This window comes from Heptranchias perlo, unplaced genomic scaffold (assembly GCF_035084215.1).
Source record: "Heptranchias perlo isolate sHepPer1 unplaced genomic scaffold, sHepPer1.hap1 HAP1_SCAFFOLD_47, whole genome shotgun sequence".
NCBI lineage: Eukaryota > Metazoa > Chordata > Chondrichthyes > Hexanchiformes > Hexanchidae > Heptranchias > Heptranchias perlo.
In genome coordinates this window covers 3,194,379-3,209,898 of record NW_027139484.1, presented here as the reverse complement: position 1 = coordinate 3,209,898, position 15,520 = coordinate 3,194,379, and the positions used below count along the sequence as shown (strand labels likewise).

The 15,520-nt window shown below is 44.9% G+C and overlaps 3 non-coding genes across 3 annotated transcripts; all 3 read right to left on the bottom strand.

The window, feature by feature from the left end:
* Nucleotides 1-1,580: 1,580 nt before the first annotated feature.
* Nucleotides 1,581-1,668, bottom strand: trnap-cgg (transfer RNA proline (anticodon CGG)). The gene is given in 2 exon segments: nt 1,581-1,616; nt 1,633-1,668. It is a non-coding gene; the product is annotated as a tRNA-Pro (tRNA).
* Nucleotides 1,669-7,485: 5,817 nt separating this feature from the next.
* Nucleotides 7,486-7,568, bottom strand: trnal-cag (transfer RNA leucine (anticodon CAG)). Its single transcript has one exon. It is a non-coding gene; the product is annotated as a tRNA-Leu (tRNA).
* A 78-nt stretch (nt 7,569-7,646) lies between these two features.
* On the bottom strand, nt 7,647-7,719 carry trnak-cuu (transfer RNA lysine (anticodon CUU)). Its single transcript has one exon. It is a non-coding gene; the product is annotated as a tRNA-Lys (tRNA).
* Between the last annotated feature and the right edge of the window lie 7,801 nt (nt 7,720-15,520).

The window sequence follows — 15,520 nt, the reverse complement described above, 5'->3', positions numbered from 1 at the left end:
GAGACCAATCGGTGTGGGTTCTTGCAAGATACACGAAAGCAGCGTGTCACCTGGCCAAAGTTTCATGTTGCAGCCACAGAAATGCAGTTGTCCACTATCAGTGTTACTTTTCCAGAAATAAAGGAAGGAACATTGTTTGTGGAAACATGGAAACGGTCTGATCTCGCTCACAGCATCGATATCACCGCCAACCAGCTCTCCTGCAACCGGCGCGATCATCGCTGCTTTGTCTGTTACTTATTCGCACTGCGGGAGAGCCTTCGTCACACGGATTGCAGCGGTTCAACAAGGCGGCTCACCACCACCTTCTCCAGGGTAATTAGGGATGGGCAATAAATACCGGCATCGCCAGCGACACCCACATCCCATTAACGAATAAAAAAAAATATTAATTTCAGATTCTGCATCAGTTTGAGGTGCTGTATTGGATTAAGCTGTTGTATTTGTTTGAGGTACTTTATTGCTTTGAGATACTGTATTAGATTGAGATGCTGTATTAGGTTGAGGTAGTAATTTATGTTTCAGGTTCTCTATCGGTTTGAGGTACTGTATTAGTTTAAGGTGTTGTATTTGATTGAGGTACTGTATTAGTTTGAGGTACTTTATTAGTCTGAGATGATGTATTAGCTTGAGGTATTATATTAGTTTTAGATTCTCTATCCGTTTCAGGTATTGTATTAGCTTGAGGTACCGTATTAGTTTGAGACACTGTTTTAATTTGAGAAGCTCTATCAGTTTGAGGTGTTATATTAGTTTGGGGTATCTGTATTGTAAGGAAAGAGTTAGTCTTTATATTGAATTAATATTAACCTTTACCATTTGCCTCTTAAGTAAGGAAGTATAAATCTCTGTTGGGAGAATGAAACTACAATCATAAGTCAGATTTGCTTCATTTTATATGCATGCATATGTTTAATATAGAGACGAGTAGATTCTGAAGTCCAGAAACTCTTGGATCGGAGCTGATATCATAATACTCATAAGTTTAATTATCCTTTTGATATAAACAATTCTCTGACAATCATAACAAGGCCTTTAAATCATTCAGAGCTGGTGTGTATGTGTGTCAGACAGCATTGTGTGCTATTCGTCTTACCAGCTTCACAGGGAAGCAGGAGAGGTGTGAGATATGTATGAATGCTCCGTATCATTCCAAGCTGACGAAGCGGGAAAGGGCTGTACTGGTGAGAGATAAACACCATTCTGCTCTCTGGTCAATGGGCAAGGCCATATGTTTTAACTGTCAAGTTCAAAAGTTATAGTTATAATTAATGCCTAAAGCAGAACACCTGGCTGTGTGGAAGGAGCCTGTTTGCACCACAAGGCGACATCCAGTGGAGGAGTGTCGTTAGGTGATGAGGGAAGTGATACTCTGATGACATAGAAAATTCTGGAAACCCTCAGCAGGTCAGGCAGAATCTGTGGAGAGAGTAACAGAGTTAATGTTTCAGGTCAATGACCTTTCATCAGAACCACGTTGGGCAGTTGTGTTTGGTAATAGTATGAAACATCGGAATTGTTTCACTCATGTGGGGTGATTTGGGGACTTTTCTGTCTTTGGAAGTTGAAGAGTAAAATAAGGGCTCGTCCGGGATTTGAACCCGGGACCTCTCACATATTTGGATCGACAACCCCGAAGCGAGAATCATACCCCTAGACCAACGAGCCCGTTGACAAAAACCAATGCATTCAAGAGCCAGCCGTCGTAAAACCCTTTTTGTTGGCTATCCTTGATAAGCAATTATGAGGACAGGTTGCAAAGACCAGACTTGCATTCCCTTGAGTTTAGAATATTAAGGGGTGATCTAATTGAGGTGTTTGGATTATTAAAGGATTTGACAGGGCAGATAGAGACTATTTCCTCTGGTGGGGAGAGTCCAGAACAAGGGGGCATAACCTTAAAATTAGAGCTGGGCCGTTCAGGGTTGATGTCAGGAAGCACTTCTTCACACAAAGGGGAGTGGAATTCTGGAACTCTCTCCCTCAAAAAGCAGTTGAGGCTGGGGGTCAATTGAAAATTTAAAAACTGAGATTGATAGATTTTGGGGCTAATTCGGGAGTTTAATGACTTTGACATTTTTTCCCTGTGACTTAGACAGTTTCGATCGATGAAATATTCGTGAAAAGAGTCAGTGCAAAGAGAGTCAACAGTTCATGTTTTCCCGAGACACTTCCTTCAGAGCTAAGAACGAAAAGTTTCTCATTTCCATAGTGCAGCTGTTATCATGTTCACCAGTTACACTCAGAAAGTCCCCGATTTAACCTCGGAGGGAAGCATGTTGTTGGGACTTGCTCCCCATAAACCTCCAGGGTCGAGTTTGTTCATGCATGAAAGGGGCTACAAACCTTTTTAAATTTAACAACGGCTACACCAGATTCCTGGTATAATAAGCACTAAACACTTTTAAGCAGACTCCTAAAATACAGTATGTAAAACGGGAAGGGATAAAAGTTCATGACATACAAAACACAAAGATTTATTGACGTTTTAATTGTCACTTGGCAAACAAGTTAGCATTTCCTTCAGTGTGCAACAGAACGTATTAATGGCGATTAAAAAAACATTAAATGTCTCACAGACTTGAATTATTTTGTGCAATGAACCACAAGGGAACACTGCATCAAACATATATATTTAAGTATATATAATATATATATATATATATATATATATATATATATATATATCTATATATATATATATAATCTATGCCATCAGTAGACCTCGTGGTGAAACGGTAGCGCGTCTGACTCTGGATTCTGAAGGCTGCGTATTTAAATCATGTCGAAATCACTACTTCTTATAGCATTCATATCAGCCTGGATAATTTCGGAATCACTGCTTTTTAATAATAAACGAAACTTTGCTCACTAGTTCATTGTTCATTGCTCTCTGTCATTGATAATTGAAATGAAATATTAATCTAGCTAAGCCGGAGAACAAAATATTAAACAAGCGAAACAAATACTGAGCAAAATTATTTGCAATGTTTGGGGGGAAGTGCAGCTGAAAAGCAGAAGATCTGAATGGAATGATCAATGATTGAGCGGAATACATTGCTCGACTTGTTACTCGATTGCCTTCTTGCACAGCACCTCACAAACCCGTGACCTCAACCACCTAGAAGGACAAAGGCAGCAAGTACATAGGAATAACACCACCTGCACGTTCCCCTCCAAGTCACACACCATCCCGACTTGGAAATATATCGGCCGTTCCTTCATCGCCGTTGGATCCTGGAACTCCCTACCTAACAACACTGAGGGAGAACCTTCACCACACGGACTGCAGCGGTTCAAGAAGACGGCTCAACACCACCTTCTCAAGGGCAATTAGGTTTGGGCAATAAATTCTGGCCTTGCCAGCGACACCCACATCCCATGAACGAATGTAAAAAATCTCTGTGCTCCTCCAATTCTGGCCTCTTGCGCATCCCCGATTTAAATCGCTCCACCATTGGCGGCTGTGCCTTCAGCTACCTACGCTCCGGAAATGCCTCCTTAAACCTCTCCGCCTCTCTCTCCTTTAACACATACCTTAAAACCTACCTCTTCGACTAAGCTTTTGGTCACCTGTCCCAATATCTCCTAATGTGGCTTAGTGTCAAATTTTGTTTAATAACGCTCCCGTGAAGCACCTTGTGACGTTTTACTACGTTAAAGGCGCTCGACAAATGCAGGCTGTGTCCTCTGGTTATCGACCCTCCTGCCAATGGAAACAGCTTCTCCCCATCCATTCTATCAAAATCCCCTCATAATTTTGAATACCTCTATTAAATCTCCCCTTAACCTTTTTTTGCTCTCAGGAGAACAAACCCAGATTGTCCAGTCTCTCCACAAAACCCATCCCTGGACACGATGCAAGGCGGAGGTTTGCAACCAGGTTTGCAAATTATTGCCAGTTGGGAGCTGGACAAATCGAAAGGAACCGAAATGACAAACAGCTTTGTGAATCTGTCGATACGCTTTGGGAAACGGAATTGGAGGCGAATAAAAGACTGACCAGACAGGCGGCCAAGACGCAGCTGAGTCGGCATGTCCCCCTGGAACAGTTACTCTGATGAAATTAAGAGGTCGGAGCCATTTAAAGCGCTCCCAGTTACTGCAGATCAGGGATCAAAACCTGACATCAGCATCAGGACGCTTAGAATACTTTTTCTTTATTTGTTCATGGGATGTGGGCGTCGCTGGCGAGGCCGGCATTTATTGCCCATCCCGAATTGCCCTTGAGAAGGTGGTGGTGAGCCGCCTCCTTGAACCGCTGCAGTCAGTGTGGCGAAGGTTTTCCCACAGTGCTACTGAGTGACAGACAAAACACCGGTGGGCGCGCCGGTTGCAGGAGAGCTGGTTGGCGGTGATATCGATGCTGTGAGTGAGACCAGACCGTTTCCATGTTTCCACAAACAATGTCCCATCCTTTGTTTCTGGAAAAGTAACACTGATAGTGGACAATTGCATTTCTGTGGCTGCAACTTGTAACTTTGGCTAGGTGACACGCTGCTTTAGTGTATCTTGCAAACACATGCATTGGGTGGTCTCTGTGTCGCAATCGGTTAGCGCATTCGGTTGTTAATCAAAAGCTTTGGTGGTTTGAGCCCACCCATGGACGAAAGTTGCACCTTTCTCTTCCCACTTTCGGATTCATTGCCTCATTCTGATCGTCCTGAAGCCGGTGCCAGGTTTTAATTCCTGATCTGTAGTAACTGGGAGCACTTTGAATGACTCCGATCTCGTAATCTCATTTCAAGTTTTCGAATGTGTGATTTGGCTACAAGAAAACACTCTGTGAACAATGTCATCTGAGCATGCCTGATTCGCTATAGTTCAAACTGCGGTCGGATATCAGGCACATGAAAAACAGTGAAATGTTTGTGTCCGCGCGATGCTCTGGGATTCCCTGCCTGACCATCACCACCGATCCTTCTCTGCATCCTTCCGAAATACAGCGCAGTAAATGTATCCCTGTGAAATCAGCTTGGCTGAGGCGTTATGTCCCGAACACGGGACTGCAAGCTTCAGGTTTCCGTAGTGTCGTGGTTATCACGTTCGCCGAACACGCGAAAAGTCCCCAGTTCGAAACCGGGCGGAAACCTTGTTCCCATTAAAAATTAGTAAATATTTAACGATTCACACTGCTGATTAAATGTGAACAAAGTCCACAACTTGCAGCCCGCTGAGAGGAGGCGATGAAAGACCCGTGATATTGGGGGTGAAGGCTGCTTCCAATACTGTCCCAAACCCGGTGGGACCTGGTGGAAATTTGGTAAGTCCTGTCTATTCAACCAAGGTGGGATAAATGAAACGGTGTTTGAGAAACATTCAAAAATATATATATATAATAACATCCAGGATCCTGTCGTCAGAGTGCGTGGCGCAAAGGTCTGACTCCAGATCAAAAGTCTGCGTGTTCACATCACATCGGGGTCACTGTTTCTTTCACCGCTCACATGAGACTGGATAATTCTCGAATGAAGGTTTTAATTGCTTTTTCACAGAAAAGAAACAGGTGTTTGGCCTAAAACCTGACTCAGTACCGACCCAGTGGCAGGGAGGGGAGCGCCTGATACCCTCATTTATTTCATGCAACAAACTGACACGAACACTGGTATTGATTCAAAATCGACCTGCAGATGGACACACAGAAGAAAGAGAACCACAGAAACAGGCAGCAACTACTTGCATATATATCTGTATACATTGCCTTTAACGTGGTCAGACGATTTAAGCTCGGTGAACTTGCTTCAGCTTTCTGAAATGTACTTGTCCATCCTTCAGAGGCCAGGGGAAATATATGTTTTGCCTTTCGAAAAAAGACGCGAAAAGCAGAGACATGTTTTGTTTTCAACACGGCTGGTGAAATGGCCGGACTATCATAAATTAGGAGTCGCCTTTGAAACATTTAAAGGCGACTATCTAAAAATCACTTAGTGCAAATTTAAAATCACGGTCACTATTCATTTTGGTCTGAAAGAAATAACAATAAACATGTCAGTCAGTGCCCGCGGTGAGACGGTGATGAACTTGTTTGTTGTGAAGTTCACCGCTGGGCTAAAGCTGACGCCGTTTAAAAAACGCGAACCCACTCAATGTAAAGGATGAGCTCATAACCAACAGGTCCCGTCATCGTCAAACACCTCCTTTCTTGTTCAATGGAGGGAGCAGAGGCGTGTTCATCATCAGACACCAGCAACTTTTACAAATGGAACAGATAAAGGCACAGATGCAAGTTCCAAATATTTTCAATGCAAAGTTATTTCACTTTATTTAAAGTGCCGTGAGGCTAAAAACGGGTCCCAGATGATTTGCGTTCACTCGTGACTTGTTTTCCAGTGTTTGTCCATCAGGTTTGCAATTCAATTTGTATTGGATGTTGAAGATATTTCAGGATGATTGCACAACATACCATGTGTAAAGCAACCATCTTGATAACTTCAATCATCACACACTCTACATCGACGGTGCAGAGACCCCATCACCCCTTTCAATATTGTTTTTCATAACTCACAGTTTTCAAAAGGGAATTGGATAAACGCTTGGACGGAAACATTTTCAGGGCAATGGAGAAACAGCAGGCGAGTGGTACTAACTGGACAGCTCGTTCAGAGAGCAGGCACAGGCACGATGGGCCGAATGGTATCCGAATAGCGCTGTCTTATTCTATGATTCGATTAATAGATCAATTTCCGCCTTTCACTGAGCCTCCCTAAATGGAGCGCAGTAATCGTGTCCCTGTGAAATGAGCTCCTGAACAGTAATACGGAAATTAGCGTGGCTGAGCGGTTTGAAACTCTGGTTAGCCTCCGAACAGGAAATTTCCTCTCTGAGTTTGATTAGTTTATCAATTATCTCCCCGCTTTCCATCTTAAATGTCTTTACATATTTTTTGATCTCTTCTTCTACTGCCATGCCCACAATACCAGTCTCCCTGGTAAATACTGAAGCAAAGTGATTATTTAATATTTCTGCCATTTCGCTGTCATTGCCTGTGAGTTTGTCGTGTGTATCGCTAAGTGACCCTATTCCTGTCCTAAATTTTCTTTGGCTGTTGTTGTGTCTCGAATACTTTGCTTTTTTTTATATTCCTTTTTGCCTTTCCAATAGTTCTTTAGACTTCTTTCCCAGTCTTTTCACATTCCCCTCTCTCTTTTATTGTCCAGTGTGTGCCTTTTTCTTCAGTTTCAATTTTACCCTTATTTCTTTATTCATCCCTGGTGTGTCATTTCTGGCTAGTTTGTTCTTGCTTTTCAGTGGGATATATTTCTCCTGGACTCTATTGATCACCGTTTTAAATGTTTCCCACTGCTGTTCTATTTCTTTGTCCAGGTCATTAATATGTCAAACATTTCACCGTTTGAAACTTCTCAAGTCACATTTCCATCACAAAGCCAGTTGCTTTTGTGGGAGGAGCAACTCAACTTGGTAGAAAATTCAGCTGCAGCCCAATCCACCAATAAAATATTTTCACGTCTTAGTAAAAGTAAGGAATGTCAGAAGTGGGATTCGAACCCACGCCTCCAGAAGAGACTGCGACCTGAACGCAGCGCCTTAGACCGCTCGGCCATCCTGACTACCGAATGCATATTCCATTCTGCATTATTTCTGCACTGTTGGTCAGTGAACTGAGCATAAAATTTGAAAATCGCACTCGCCCAAAGTGGGGTTCGAACCCACGACCCTGAGATTAAGAATCTCATGCTCTACCGACTGAGCTAGCCGGGCATGGTTACTTTAATCGCCTTGTCTGTTATTGCAGCAACCAGGAGAAAGACTCCATTTCAAATTATTGGAATCATTTCTGAGGGCTCGGATAAACTGTCACTTCGAAAGGCACGGACTCATCAAGGACAGTCAGCATGGATTTGTTCAGGGGAGGTCGTGTCTGACTAACCTGATTGAATTTTTCGAGGAGGTGACAAGGAGGATCGATGAGGGTAGCGCAATTGATGTAGTCGACATGGATTTTAGCAAGGCTTTTGAAAAATTCCCAAATGGCAGATTGGTCGAAAAATTAAAGGCCCATGGGATCCAAGGGAATGTGGCTTGTTGGATCCAAAATTAGCTCAGTGGCAGGAAGCAAAGGGTAATGGTCGATGGGTGTTTTTGCGGCTGGAAGGCTGTTTCCAGTGGGGTGCCGCAGGGCTCGGTACTTGGTCCTTTGCTTTTTGTGGTACACATTAACGATTCGGACTTAAACGGAGGGGGCATGATGAAGAAATTTGCGGGTGACACAAAAATAGGCCGTGTGGTTGATATTGAGGTGGAAAGCTGTAGACTGTCGGGGTTCAGGCAATTTTCTGATAACAAAGCACTCAATCTATTCCTGAACGAATTTTGAACGAAAATGTGCGTTTGACCCGGCACAGGCACGACGGGCCGAATGATCTCCTCTTGTGGACTAACATCATACGATGATACTAAGTGTTATCAGACGGAAAAGCAACACATTCCAAATAAGAGCAGAGAGAGGAAACTAGTCTAACAGGATAACAGCACGGTGAGATATTGTATTTGGGAAGGATGAGGAGGGATAGTTTATCATGGTGGTAGTCACATACGGTATCATTTGTGACTTTGATAAGGACCATTTCATGCTGCGACAGGGGCGGAAACCGAATTGGAGAGATTCAGCCCGGGCGCGGCCCCATCGTGAGCGGTGAGATGGAGGGGGGGTGGGGGAAGTGTCAGAGCTGGGGCTCACCGGTGGAAGCAGCATATAAGTTTAAAACGGTACTCGCCCAACGTGGGCTGAAACCCACCACCCTGAGAGTTTTTAAAGCAAAGGGGGAACAGCCACTGTCTGTATCTCTTGCTGCACTTGAAACAACACATTCCAACTGCGAGCAGAGAGAGAACACCATTCAGTTGCCCATTGTTTAGTGAAATATTATCCATTTCCGTAGTGCAGCGGTTATCATGTCTGCTTTGTATGCAAAAAGTCCCCAGTTCGATTCCGGGCAGGAACATTATGTTGGAACTTGGTCTCCAGAAACATCCACATCGATTTTCTTCTCCTGCCAAAAAGGGAGACAGTGGCTGTTCCCTGATTCTTTGGAAGGTGCATCTTTTACTTCATTGAACAGTTTACTTTGAGTGAGAGAAAACTGATCCACAGTGACACTCTTTTCAAGTTTTATTCCCTTTTAATCTGGAAGGATACATTTGCTTTGGACAGAGTGGCTTTTGAAACGAGTTGTCGGGTGGAATCGACAAACCTTTTCCGCTGGTGGGGTCAAGGGAACCGAACCAAACATCTGCCAAGTTCTCCCGAATTATCCGGTTCAATGGGAAACCGACCAACAAAAGCCCTTTCATTGACCGTGGAGGTTCAGACATTTTTCTGATAAAAAAGCGCTCAATCTATTTCTCTTGTCTACTTCCCGATGTTTCCGGATACTGTCTGCATCTCTGCCCTGTGTTTATCTCACTCCGTGTCCACCTGCAGGGTGGTTTTTGAACGAAGACGTGTGTTTGTCTTCTGTTCGTAATAAAGTCAGTGCGGTTTGACGTGTTGTTACTCAAAGGTGCACTTGCCCTGCTGGTGAGCAGAGGCAAGTGCTCGAGCAAAACAGACGTTTCCGGGCAGACACACAAAGCTTTCAGGTTGAAGAAAGGAACGGAGGTCTCCTGTGCCTCAGCTGTAGGCTGTCTGTAAAGTAAAGAAAACGGCTTTGAGCTCATTTCTGCTTACTCCAAAAGCACGTTCGCTGGTTCCAACCAGAATCCTAAGAATGACTTTTATCTGTTAATTGTATTGCAGTCCTCCGCTGTACCAGCTGAACGATCGAAGGGAAGCAGCAAAGATTGCTCTCTTTGGTAAATGTTCACTGTGCGCCTTTTGACACTTCCGGACTCGTGGAGTCACATGTGCATGACCGAGACTGACTCGGTTCCTGCTCATAGCGCATCGTTGTGGCAGTGTGAGCTGTTACTTTCTCTGCACACCCGAGAGGCGAATGCAGCAGTGGATACCGTGTCTTATGACAAATCAGAAGATTGTCTGGTCAACTCCAACCTGACTGGATTGTTTTTGCAAACTGTCCATTAATTTATGACTTTTAATAGCTTGCAAATTGACCTAATTGGTAGTGCTGCCTGGAAGTCTCCACCGTTCGTGCACTCTTAACAGAGCAGGAAATGCATTAGTTTTATTCACTTTGTAAATCCTGAGTTCAATCCAAAGAAAAGATACCAGGACCCGTGAAGCTTTTTTCCATGTCTCACTTTATCTTTCCATCTTTGCGAAACACCAAAATCAAAAACTTTTGCTGACTGCAGCACACCAAAAGATTTACTGCCCCTTGACCTCGATTTATCGAAGCTCAGGATTCACGTGGGTTATGGATTTGCTGAAAACTGGAACCATTTTTGTTTCGGGACAATTCCCCAAGGTAAAAAAGTGAGTGGAAAATGCGGACATCGATCCCAGTACTTCTCGCATGCTAAGCGAGCACTCCACCATTTGAGCTAATTCCCCAGTTGCGGTGGTGAATTTGCCCTTCACAATAATCGCTTAACATTCGTCTCCAGGCAGTGCCACGAATTGCCACCTCCCTGAATTTTTTCAATACTTTGCTCCAATCCGCGGTATCGAGTGTTCGCAATTGAGCAACAGCAGAACGGGAAGGCACAGTAATCGTGAATGATGCCGAGAAGAGCCCGAGCCTGCGGAACGCAGACGAGGTCATCGGAAAAGAACAGCAGCCCGAGCTTGAGGAAACAGCGAGAGCTCTGTCTGTCTGTCGGTCTGAATGATGGAAGGCTTATTTGCCTGAAAGTCAGTGCGGTTTGACGTGTTGTTACTCAAAGGTACGTCCTGCTGGTGAGCAGAGGAAAGTGCTGGAGCAAAACAGCCGTTTTCGGACAGACACAAAAAGCTTTTGGTTTCAGAAAGGAAAGGAGGTCTCATGTGCCTCAGCGCCAACATGTTAAGCTTTTGGCTGTCTGTAAAGTAAAGAAAACGGCCTTGAGCTAATTTCTGCTTACTCCAAAAGCACGTTCGCTAGTTCCAACCAGAAACCTAAGGATGACTTTTCTCTGTTAATTGTATTGCAGTCCTCTGCTGTACTTGCTGAACGATCGAAGGGTAGCAGCCAAGATTGCTCTCTTTGGTCAATATTCACTGTGCGCCTTTTGACACTCCCGGACTCGTGGAGTCACGTGTGCATGACCGAGACTGACTCATTTCCTGCTCAAACCGCAGCGCTGTGGCAGTGTGAGCTGGTACTTTCTCTGCACACCCGAGACCAGTGGAGCAGTGGATTTCGTGTCTAATGACAAATCAGAAGATTGTCTGGACAACTCCTACCTGACTGGATTGTTTTTGCCAACTGTCCATTACTTTATGACTACAGATAGCTTGCAAACTTACATTATTGGTAATGCTGCCTGGCAGTCTCCACCGTTCGTGCGCTTTTCGCACAGCAGGGAGTGCATTAGTTTTATTAACTTTGTAAATCCTGAGTTCAATCCACAGAAAAGATATCAGGACTTGTGAAGCTTTTTTCCATGTCTCACTTCATCTTTCCATCTTTGCTAAACACCAAAATCAAAAACATTTGCTGACTGCAGCACACCGAAAGATTTGCTGCTCATTGATCTCGATTTATCGAAGCTGAGGATTGACGTGGGTTCTGGATTTGCTGAAAACTGACACCATTTTTGTTTCGGGACAATTCCCCAAGGTAAAAAAGTGAGTGGAAAATGCGGGCATCGATCCCGCTACTTCTCGCATGCAAAGCGAGCGCTCTACCATTTGAGCTAATTCCCCTACTTGGCAAGCCCACTTGCCCTTCACAATAGTCGCTTAACACTCGCCTCCAAACAGCGCCACGGATTGCCACCTCCCTGAATTTTTTCAATACTTTGTTCCAATCCGCGGTATCGAGTATTCGCAAGTGAGCAACCGCAGAACGGGAAGGCACAGTAATCGTGAATGATGCCGAGAAGAGCCCGAGCCTGCGGAAGGCAGACGAGGTCATCGGAAAACAACAGCAGCCCGAGCTTGAGGAAACAGCGAGAGCTCTGTCTGTCTGTCTGTCTGACTGACCGGTCGAAGGCTGATTTGCCTGAAAGTGAGTGCGGTTTGACGTGTTGTTACTCAAAGGCACTCCCTGCTGGTGAGCAGAGGCAAATGCTAGAGCAAAACAGCCGTTTTCGGGCAGACACAAAAAGCTTTCAGGTTTAAGAAAGGAAAGGAGGTCTCCTGTGCCTCAGCGCCAACATGTTAAGCTGTAGGCTGTCTGTAAAGTAAAGAAAACGGCCTTGAGCTAATTTCTGCTTACTCCAAAAGCACGTTCGCTAGTTCCAACCAAAAACCTAAGGATGACTTTTATCTGATAATTGTATTGCAGTCCTCCGCTGTACGAAGGGAAGCAGCCAGGTTTGCTCTCTTTGGTAAATATTCACTGTGCGCCTTTTGACACTCCCGGACTCGTGGAGTCACGTGTGCATGACCGAGACTGACTCATTTCCTGCTCAGACCGCAGCGCTGTGGCAGTGTTAGCTGTTACTTTCTCTGCACACCGTGCAGCAGTGGATATCGTGTCTAATGACAAATCAGAAGATTGTCTGGACAACTCCTGGCTGACTGGATTGTTTTTTGCCAACTGTCCATCACTTTATGACTTTAGATAGCTTGCAAACTAACCTAATTGGCAGTGCTGCCTGGCAGTTTCCACCGTTCGTGCGTTTTTCACACAGCAGGGAGTATATTAGTTTTATTAACTTTGTAAATCCTGAGTTCAATCCACAGAAAAGATATCAGGGCCTGTGAAGCTTTTTTCCATGTCTCACTTCATCTTTCCATCTTTGCTAAACACTAAAATCAAAAACTTTTGCTTACTGCAGCACACCAAAAGATTTACTACTCCTTGACCTCTATTCATCGAAGCTGAGGATTGACGTGGGTTCTGGATTTGCTGAAAACTGACACCATTTTTGTTGCGGGACAATTCCCCAAGGTAAAAAAGTGAGTGGAGAATGCGGGCATCGATCCCGATACTTCTCGCATGCTAAGCGAGCGCTCTACCATTTGAGCTAATTCCCCTGCTTAGCGAGACCAATTGCCCTTCACAATAGTCGCTTCACAGTCGCCTCCAAACAGCGCCACGAATTGCCACCTCTCTGAATTTTTTCAATACTTTGTTCCAATCCGCGGTATCGAGTATTCGCAAGTGAGCAACCGCAGAACGGGAAGGCACAGTAATCGTGAATGATGCCGAGAAGAGCCCGAGCCTGCGGAAGGCAGACGAGGTCATCGGAAAACAACAGCAGCCCGAGCTTGAGGAAACAGCGAGAGCTCTGTCTGTCTGTCGGTCTGTCTGACTGATGGAAGGCTGATTTGCCTGAAAGTGAGTGCGGTTTGACGTGTTGTTATTCAAAGGTACGCCCTGCTGGTGAGCAGAGGCGAGTGCTCGAGCAAAACAGCCGTTTTCGGGCAGACACAAAAAGCTTTCAGGTTTCAGAAAGGAAAGGAGGTCTCCTGTGCCTCAGCGCCAACATGTTAAGCTTTTGGCTGTCTGTAAAGTAAAGAAAACGGCCTTGAGCTAATTTCTGCTTACTCCAAAAGCACGTTCGCTAGTTCCAACCAGAAACCTAAGGATGACTTTTCTCTGTTAATTGTATTGCAGTCCTCCGCTGTACTAGCTGAACGATCGAAGGGAAGCAGCCAAGATTGCTCTCTTTGGTCAATATTCACTGTGCGCCTTTTGACACTCCCGGACTCGTGGAGTCACGTGTGCATGACCGAGACTGACTCATTTCCTGCTCATACCGCAGCGCTGTGGCAGTATGAGCTGCTACTTTCTCTGCACACCCGAACCAGTGGAGCAGTGGATTTCGTGTCTAATGACAAATCAGAAGATTGTCTGGACAACTCCTACCTGACTGGATTGTTTTTGCCAACTGTCCATTACTTTATGACTATAGATGGCTTGCAAACTTACCTTGTTGGTAATGCTGCCTGGCAGTCTCCACCGTTCGTGCGCTTTTCACACAGCAGGGAGTGCATTAGTTTTATTAACTTTGTAAATCCTGAGTTCAATCCACAGAAAAGATATCAGGACCTGTGAAGCTTTTTTCCATGTCTCACTTCATCTTTCCATCTTTGCTAAACACCAAAATCAAAAACTTTTGCTGACTGCAGCAAACCTAAAGATTTGCTGCTCATTGATCTCGATTTATCGAAGCTGAGGATTGACGTGGGTTCTGGATTTGCTGAAAACTGACACCATTTTTGTTTCGGGACAATTCCCCAAGGTAAAAAAGTGAGTGGAGAATGCGGGCATCGATCCCGCTACTTCTCGCATGCTAAGCGAGCGCTCTACCATTTGAGCTAATTCCCCTGCTTAGCGAGACCAATTGTCCTTCACAATAGTCGCTTCACACTCGCCTCCAAACAGCGCCACGAATTGCCACCTCCCTGAATTTTTTCAATACTTTGTTCCAATCCGCGGTATCGAGTATTCGCAAGTGAGCAACCGCAGAACGGGAAGGCACAGTAATCGTGAATGATGCCGAGAAGAGCCCGAGCCTGCGGAAGGCAGACGAGGTCATCGGAAAACAACAGCAGCCCGAGCTTGAGGAAACAGCGAGAGCTCTGTCTGTCTGTCTGACTGACCGATCGAAGGCTGATTTGCCTGAAAGTGAGTGCGGTTTGACGTGTTGTTACTCAAAGGCACTCCCTGCTGGTGAGCAGAGGCAAATGCTAGAGCAAAACAGCCGTTTTCGGGCAGACACAAAAAGCTTTCAGGTTTAAGAAAGGAAAGGAGGTCTCCTGTGCCTCAGCGCCAACATGTTAAGCTGTAGGCTGTCTGTAAAGTAAAGAAAACGGCCTTGAGCTAATTTCTGCTTACTCCAAAAGCACGTTCGCTAGTTCCAACCAAAAACCTAAGGATGACTTTTATCTGATAATTGTATTGCAGTCCTCCGCTGTACGAAGGGAAGCAGCCAGGATTGCTCTCTTTGGTAAATATTCACTGTGCGCCTTTTGACACTCCCGGACTCGTGGAGTCACGTGTGCATGACCGAGACTGACTCATTTCCTGCTCAGACCGCAGCGCTGTGGCAGTGTGAGCTGCTACTTTCTCTGCACACCGTGGAGCAGTGGATATCGTGTCGAATGACAAATCAGAAGATTGTCTGGACAACTCCTGGCTGACTGGATTGTTTTTTGCCAACTGTCCATCACTTTATGACTTTAGATAGCTTGCAAACTAACCTAATTGGCAGTGCTGCCTGGCAGTTTCCACCGTTCGTGCGTTTTTCACACAGCAGGGAGTATATTAGTTTTATTAACTTTGTAAATCCTGAGTTCAATCCACAGAAAAGATATCAGGGCCTGTGAAGCTTTTTTCCATGTCTCACTTCATCTTTCCATCTTTGCTAAACACCAAAATCAAAAACTTTTGCTGACTGCAGCAAACCTAAAGATTTGCTGCTCATTGATCTCGATTTATCGAAGCTGGGGATTGACGTGGGTTCTGGATTTGCTGAAAACTGACACCATTTTTGTTTCGGGACA